The sequence below is a fragment of the Mustela lutreola genome, chromosome 13, assembly GCF_030435805.1.
Source record: "Mustela lutreola isolate mMusLut2 chromosome 13, mMusLut2.pri, whole genome shotgun sequence".
Classification (NCBI taxonomy): domain Eukaryota; kingdom Metazoa; phylum Chordata; class Mammalia; order Carnivora; family Mustelidae; genus Mustela; species Mustela lutreola.
This window is the reverse complement of record NC_081302.1, coordinates 31,050,617-31,059,209: the sequence shown is the minus strand read 5'-3', so window position 1 is coordinate 31,059,209 and position 8,593 is coordinate 31,050,617. Positions and strand designations below refer to the sequence as shown.

The 8,593-nt window shown below is 36.9% G+C and overlaps 1 long non-coding RNA gene across 2 annotated transcripts in view; it reads right to left on the bottom strand.

Annotated features, from left to right (window-relative positions):
• Positions 1-1,037: 1,037 nt before the first annotated feature.
• LOC131813830 (uncharacterized) overlaps positions 1,038-8,593 on the bottom strand; it is a 138,857-nt gene continuing 131,301 nt past the window's right edge. For both annotated transcript variants that reach the window (XR_009346991.1, XR_009346992.1), the window contains one exon: positions 1,038-1,107. This is a non-coding gene — a long non-coding RNA (uncharacterized LOC131813830). The remainder of the gene's footprint in view (positions 1,108-8,593) is intronic.

Below are 8,593 nucleotides of genomic sequence, written 5' to 3'. Positions count from 1 at the left end.
CATGAATTACTGTAGGCTCAGGGCCCAGAGATCAGCCTTGACCCAAAAGCTTTCCCCAACAGGCAAGAAGGGAGAGTCAGCAGCCTCTGTGGGTTACCAGGCCAGAGAAGCCTGTCAAACCCCACCATTTGGAACTGGTATGTGAGCGCAGCATCTGAGCACAGGTCTTTCCAGGGACTCAGAATGTAAAACATTCTGCAGGCAGGAGCAGAAACCGAAGGAGTCACCGGGCAGAGGTGATAAGCCTCAGTCATGACACAAAGAAAAGCATGATTGGGTAGAAGCCACAGGAAAAGAAAAATAAATAAATAAAGGTAGTGTGAGAGTGAAAGGGAGGGAAAAGCAGAGACAAAGAAAAGCAAAAACAGCAGAATGGTAAGGTAACTGGAAGAGGAAGTGATGAGTTCCACCTCTGAGGGCAAAGTCCACCGAGTCTTTGCCAGCTGTGTGCTAGGCAGGCAGAGCCAGCGTCCTTAGTTTCCTTAAAATCAGTCCCCAGCATCTAACGTTATAGAACATTTTACTTCATTTTCTCAACCTTATTTTCTTCCATGTTTTACACCCTCAAATGGACTTCGGTTCTATCATATAGTTTCAACTCAAATCATTACATTTCAGAGAAAGAATATATACATGCCACCATGACCTGTCCTCTTAAGAGGACATTACTGATTTTTTAAGGCAGACTTCGATTTTATATGTAAAAACCACGTAACCAATGAGCAAGTTCAAAGTGTTTCACCAAAACTTTATAATATAAGAAAGGAAAAAGTATCTTCCTAATGATTTCCAACATTTAAGAAATGTATTGACCCAACGTTATGCATCACTGCTCTTAAACATTTTCTTATCATGAATCTAACACCCTACTAGAAAATTGTGCCCCCGGAAATATCACAAATTGAACAATTACATAACCACTACCAAGTCAAGAAATGGAACATACTTCTCATACTCTCCTTCAGTAACTTCAGTAACTTCCTTCTTTCTTCCCAAAAGATAACTGCTATCTGTAAATCCACTTCTGGTCTGCACTTACCTTTGGCTCTAGTTCTGTCCCCCTTGGTCCCATGTCACAAGTGCAGTTGTGTTTCTCAGCAGATATCCCTGGAAAAAAAAACTGGACTTACTGGGCTTACCCCTCCTGATTTCCTTTTTCACCTAGATCTTGACTCTATAATTCTTTACCACCTTGTTAGCTAACCAATGCTTTCAAACATATTTTTAATTTATTTTTACACCTTTCATAGGTATTCTCTATTGTTGTAGTTGGACTGAATTGCTGTATCAGCCATACCAGAATTGGAAATCCCAGGCAGACGAAACCTGCAGTTACTCTTTTTAACCTTCTTCCCCTCGGCCACAAAAAAGCATGAGAATATATTCATGGCTCAGCATATAGACACAGAGTAGTGAACTTGACCCCAGTATTTTATCTTCTTTTATAGTAAGCTACCGTCTTCTAGACATAGTATATTAACACTCGAACAGCATTTTAACTTTCCACTTACCTTCTAAACACTAACTGATTATTTAACTACTTAATTGGGGGATTCTAGTGCTTATCCATTCAATATTTACCTAGTGGAAATACTGCTTTGTGTTCATTTATACATCTATTCAAATATTTTTGATGGTTTCTACATGCCAAACATCGTTTCAGGAGCCAGGACAAGGCAGGCAAGAGCTCTGCCTAGGAGACATAGACAAAACAAATACTTGAATAAGTCAGAAAATTGACAGAGGGTGGCATAAAAATGATTATGTATTAAGAAATATTATGTGAAGAATTAATATAGATTGTTGTGAGAAAATAAAGAGTGATCACTTTATAATATAAATCATGAAAGGCTTTCTTGAGGAGCTGCTTCCAAAGCTCAAATACGGAGGAGCCACAGTGTGTGGTCAGAGAGAAGAGCACTCTGGGTAAAGGAAAGAGTTTGTGCAAAAACTCTGGAGCCAGAACAAGCCTGATTCATTCAAAAAACACAACACAGGGCCAGTACGGCTGAGTATAATAAGTGAAAGGGAAGGTGCAGTAAATGAGGTAAGAGTCACATACTGGACCAGATTAAGGTGGGCTTTGTCACCCAGTATAAGGAGCTGATATTTTATCTCATCATGGTAAGTTTTAGGGAATATTTAAATGGGTTTAGAAAGGGAGAGGGAAGGTGGAGTTGACAGAATCTACATTATATTTTTAAAACAATTTCTCGGGGCACCTGGGTGGCTCAGTTGGGTTAAAGCCTCTGCCTTCGGCTCAGGTCATGATCCTGGGGTCCTGGGATCAAGCTCCACATTGGGCTCCCTGCTCAGCGGGGAGCCTGCTTCTTCCTCTTTCTATCTGCCTGTCTCTCTGCCTACTTGTGATCTGTCAAATAAATAAATTTTTAAAAATCTTTAAAATAAATAAATAAAATAAAACAATTTCTCTGGCTGCCATGTAGAGATTATGCTGTGCAAGGGGGTAAGTGAATTAGTGTTGAACAAAGAAATTATTTTTAAAATTACATAGGTTCTCTCTATTTTTTAAAGATTTTATTTATTTGTCAGAGAGGGATAGAGAGCAAGCACAAGCAGGGGAGCCATAGGCCGAGGGAGAAGCAGGCTCCTCACCGAGCAAGGAGATAGATTAAGTGACCTGATTCCATGGCCCAGGGATCATGCCCACAGACCAGAGTCTATGGCAGATGCTTAACCAACTGAGCCAACAAGGTATCCCTGCTTAGCTCTTTTAAACAATGACTATATAGTACTAGGAATTGGTTACAGTGGTGCCTGGGTGGATCAGTTAGTTAAGTGTCTGCTCAGGTCATGGTGCCAGGGTCTGGGATGGCACCCCTCAGTGGGGATCCTGCTCTTCCCTCTGTCTGCCATTCTCCCTGCTTGTCCTCTCTTTCTCTCTCTGTCAAATAAATAAATAATATCTTTAAAAAAAAAAAAAAAAAGGAATTGGTTATAAAGCTATAGAAGACCTAAGATTTAAAACAGGGTATGATGAAACAACTTGAGATTCACCTCTACTACTTCCAGATTGAAGAAACCAAGAAAAGTAGCATGAACATGGCCCAGACACTAGAGTCCTCCAACAACAGAACCTTCATCATCACCTTGTGTCTAGGTCAAAGCATGGAGATATCAAGTGTGTGTTAAATGAAGGTATGCCAATTTGTGATAGACCATATGAGAATGGTCATCTAATCATCAAATTTAAGGTAAACTTTCCTGAGAATGGCTTTCTCTCTCCTGATAAACTCTTTTTGCTGGAAAAACTCCTACCTGTGAGGAAATAAATAAAAGAGACTGATAAAATGGACCAAGTAGAACCGGTAGACTTTGATCCAAATCAGAAAAGATGGCGCCATTACACCATTACACCGGGGAAGCAAAATAAGATGATGAACATCATCAAAGGGGGTTGTTCAGTGTCAGACCTCTCAAAGAGGGCAGTGAATAATACCACTGGCATCTTTTTTGGGGTAGTGAACAAGTGAAGGACTATAATCATAGCTCACTACTTGCTATTTTTTTTAAATATTCAACTATAGTTGTGTTTTAAAAGTTAAATGAATAAACTCAAGTATAAAAGCTCAAAAAAAACCTTCTTATGTTCATATAGTATCATGGTAGGAGCCTTCTTTAGGTCTACACAAGATGGGACTATCTCAAGCAGCTGGAGCCACAGAGAAGATGTGTTATAGGAGTCATCACAGCAAACAATCTTCCACCAATTCTCTCTCTACTAGGCAAATCTACCTACAAGCCAGAGGACAAGGGAGGCTAGGAAATTTAGTTCACTGAGGCACTGAGCTGTACAAGAGATCAAAGAACAATAAGACAGTTGACCAGCCACAAGACAAAAGCAGAAACAAGGAGACCAAGAGGAGCCTGATGAAGTAAGTCAAATGAAAATTATAGTTGATTGGACCATAAAGGTAGAAATGGAAATGACCACAAATAAATGGAGTCAATATATTTGAAATACAATTAATAAAACTCATTGGGAGAGCAGATGTAACAAGTGAGAGATAAAGTGCAAACTTAGGGATAACTTCTAGATTTTTTTGCTTGAACAACTGAAGAGATAATGATACCTCTAAAAGGATGAGAGACTAAAAAAAAAAAAATCACTGGACTTTAGATGTGCTAGAATTAAAAATTCTATTTTGGCCATGTTAAATTTTAAGTGCCAATTAGAAATCTATATGGAGATTTGGCATGGGATAAATGAGCCTAGAATAATGGGAAAATATCAGGACTCAAGATATAGAACTTGGGACTCATTGGTATAAACATTGTTTAGGAAAAAAATGGGATGGATGAAATTACCAAAGGAACATATATAGACAGAGAAAAGACACCCAGGAGCATTCCAATACTGCATGCTGTTGACAGGTCAACAAATATAAAAACAGAGAAAAGACCATTATATTGGCAACCCAGAGATCACTGATGATTTTGACAACAGCCACCCCTGTTTAGTTGAAGGCATAGAAGCCAAATTAGAATGGGTTGAGAAGAGAATCTAAATATTATATGGGGGGAACTATCAGGCTATTATGAAGAAATTTTGTTCCAAAGAAGAGCAGAGAAATGGAGCCACAAATGAATGAATTTTTCATCTTTTTAAAGATAGGCTATTTAAGATAGGAAAATTTGATTAGATATTGATGGAAGGGGCGCCTGGGTGGCTCAGTGGGTTAAGCCTCTGCCTTCGGCTCAGGTCATGATCCCAGGGGCCTGGGATCGAGTCCCGCATTGGGCTCTCTACTCAGCAGGGAGCCTGCTTCTCCTCATCTCTCTCTCTGTCTGTCTCTCTGCCTATTTGTGATCTCTCTCTCTCTGTCAAATAAATAAATAAAATCTTAAAAAAAAAAGTTTAAAGATATTGATGGAAAATTATCTAGTGGAGGGATACAGAAGATGCAAGAGACAGAGGAGGAAACTTGATAGGGCCAAGACCTTAAAAAGTTAAGAAAAACATGATTCAAAACACACAAGTTGGAGGGTTTGACCCTTGATAGGCACAGGGACACTCCATCGACAACTCCATCAGAGTTGGCCACAGAAGCAGGTAGGTTGGTGGCTGGGGATCTCAGAGGGTTTCTGTTTAATTTCTTCTGTCTCAATAGTGAAACATGAGGACAAGGTCATCAACAAAGAGTGAGGAAGTAGGGTATGTAAGAGTTTAAGGAGAGTTTGAAAGAGGGTTTGAAATTGTTTTGAAAAATTAAAAATAAATATGCAAGGGATGTATATTAGGGCTGCCCTTTATAATAGCACCATCGGAGTAGATGACTAACAGATTTTAACTAGGCAAGTACAACAGAGCAAATGAAGGACTTTAGGACAGTTACTGGTTTATGATGGTGCACTATGGAAACAACGTAGAGTCATGTCAAAAATGAGTGGCTAACTCTCTCCTGAGTAGATATGTAACACACCTAGCTAATCACCTACATGATAGCAAGCAACGCAGCCTTCTTTCAGTACCACAGAATGTCTGTATATGGCTGAACATCTGCTCAAAGCCAAGAATGGCCAGCCTGACCAAACCAAGCAATAGAATCCAAGAGTTTTCAATAAAAAACAATGAGTGTCTTCTACTCCAGGAGTTCATTCTTAATTCCTTACAAAATAAATATTTGTGTTATTCAATTATTTATTTATATGGGATAACTAGAGGGGGGAGGGTATTAGTATTTTTATCTACTGACATATGTGTGTTTTTTTTACATTTTGGTGTTGAGACCCCTATGTGAAACTCTGTAAACTCTACTAAGCTTGGTCAAATGAAACAGATTCTTACACCCAGGAATCCAAATTCCCAGGAGGCCCATGGAAGCATTTCATTTGAAGCCATCTGATACAAAAGGTCAGAAGCTGGGAGGCTAAAAACAATTTTTCTCTATCATGGACCATTCTGGTTGGTAAACTGGCCGTGCCAGTGACGACTCAGTAACTCAGCCTATATAAAACATGCTCCAAAGGGTCCTAAAATACAAGATTAGGATTTCTAGTAGATGTGAAGGTTATTGGCTCTAAGGGAATGATTTTTTGAACCAGCGGAAGATTAATGAAAGATTTGTTAGAAACCACAAATATAATTTCTTCTTCTGCAGTTTCCAAGATCACATTGCAGAACATTCCATCTAGAAATCAGTAATGTGACAAAATAGTTTTTGTTTTACTCTAGGTAGACAATAAATACAATGCAGTGATTTAATACAACTGCATGAATTTCTTTCTCCTTTATTGACATGGCATATGCATCATTTTTATCTACCATGTCAGCTGCTATTATAAATATACTGATTTTTGGTATTCCTTAAAATAACCCGTTTGACATCATTTGTGTGATATGCACATGCAAAACAAATTTGACATAAAAACAAAATAACCACATATAATTTTCTATTGCAAGAGTCCTTTTGGAGACTGAAATTTCTAATGAATAACCTTAATCAATTTATAATCCCGAGACACTGGAACTATAAAAGATCTCAGAGACCATCAAGACCAATCTTCTCATGTTAAGAAATAAGGAAACTGAATCCCAGGAAGGACAAATGTGTTTTATACAGGATCACACAACTCATTAGAAACAGAACAGGGACAAAAACCCAGACCTTCTGACTCCACTCAAAACACTGGGCTGGTGATCAACTTAAAATTTATAGACCACTCCAAGAAATAATAGATCTATTGAAAAACATACTTATGTAAAGTATGAGGCAGCTTTGTTAAGCAAATAATCAGAATCTTAATGAAGTCAGGATGATATTAATGAAAATTAAGAACCCAGACTAGTGAAGAAAGGAAAAATTATTAAACAGCTAATAAACTTAGTTTCCCCCATTAACTTTGCATTGGCTTACCGGACACTTTAACACTGTATGAGAGCTATATACAGATGTCTTGTATCTTTTAATCCTAGTCTTAAAGGATCTGGAAAGGAGCCACAAATTCCAAGAAGCCGGAGAAACAAAAGTAAATATAAATGGGCAACCATGTTAATTTAAGAAATTTCAGGCAATAGTTCATGTACCAAAAATGAGTTTGAAGACTAGATGTTCTACAAACAGGAAAAGCTTAGGCATCAAAATCCAATTTGATCAAACCACTTTGTACAAAGGAAAGGAAATTGTGTGCAAGATAGTTTGCAATGAGGTTGTCTGTCATTTCTGAGAAAAAGACTTTATATTCATACAAGATTCATAAGCAAAATCATGTCAAGTATGATGGTGTTGTTAAAGGATATAGCTGTAAAGTCAATGCATCCACCACAGTAAAAATTATCTTTCATGTAAATATTGAGAAACATTTTAAAATGTGAATTCTAGTTACTAATTTTAAACATCCAGTGAGAAAATGACTATAAAGAAATTGAGCTTATGACTGTCTGTATGCGGGCACCAAATGCCACCAGGAAAACACCCCAACCCAGTCTCTTAGGGGTCAGTAACAATGTCCCTGGCCAAAATGATTGTGGGGTGAACAACATATATCCCTGAGAGGGCCAGTAAGACCTTCTCAGCATTGTAATGATCTGTATATATTTTAATCTCATGATTACAACCTACAAAACCAAGACCTATACCAGTATCTGAAAATTTAAAACTCAATATATGCTTTATCTCAAGAAAAAGAACTCTAAGATTGGTTCACCAAATCTTGAAAATCAACATTGTTAGCTGTGAATATAGTTCCTATATTCAGAGTTCAGTAATTCCTATGTTTTTAAATAATTTCTTACATAAGAAATGATGTGTTATTATAGAAATGTAGAAAATATGCACATAAACAAAAAAACTATAAAAATGAATTATAAATGATAGGAAATTAAAAGAAGGCAAGGATGTCTCCTCCCTCTACTCTATATAATATTATATTGGAGGTACTTGCAGTCTTGCTGTAAATCACAAAAAGAAGGCATTCCAATTGGAAAGAAAAAGTAAAACTTGCCTTGTTCATAGATGACATAATTTTATATACAGTAATTCTTAATGAATCTACAAAATAAGCGATCAGATCTAAAAAATGAATATAAAACAGTCATAGTATATAAGGTAAATGTGAAAAGTCAACCATATTTCCATAAACCAACAACAATCTTTATGTTCTAATAAATAATTGGAAATTTTAAAAATTCTAAATGCCACTACAAGAGTATTAACAAATGAAATAGTAAGGATAAACTTAAAACACAAATGCAAGATCTCCACACTGAAAACCATAAATATTGCTGAGAAAACTAATGGAGACCTAACTAGGTAGAGAAACATACCATGTTCATGGAATGATTGATTCAAAGTTAATCAATTATCTCCATATTGATCTATAGAGTCAATACAACTTCAATAAAAATGCCATGAAGGTTTTTTGACTTGACAAACTGACTCTAAAATCATGCGGACATAGAAGGGACCTAAAAGAACCTGAAACAAATTTGAATATGAAAAACAAAGTTTGGAAATGTAATCTACCTAATTTGAAGATTTACCATATAAAGCTACAGTTGTCAAGGGAGTGTAATAGTAGCATAAAAATAGACATATGGAAAAATGGAACAAAATAGTGAATCCAAATGTAG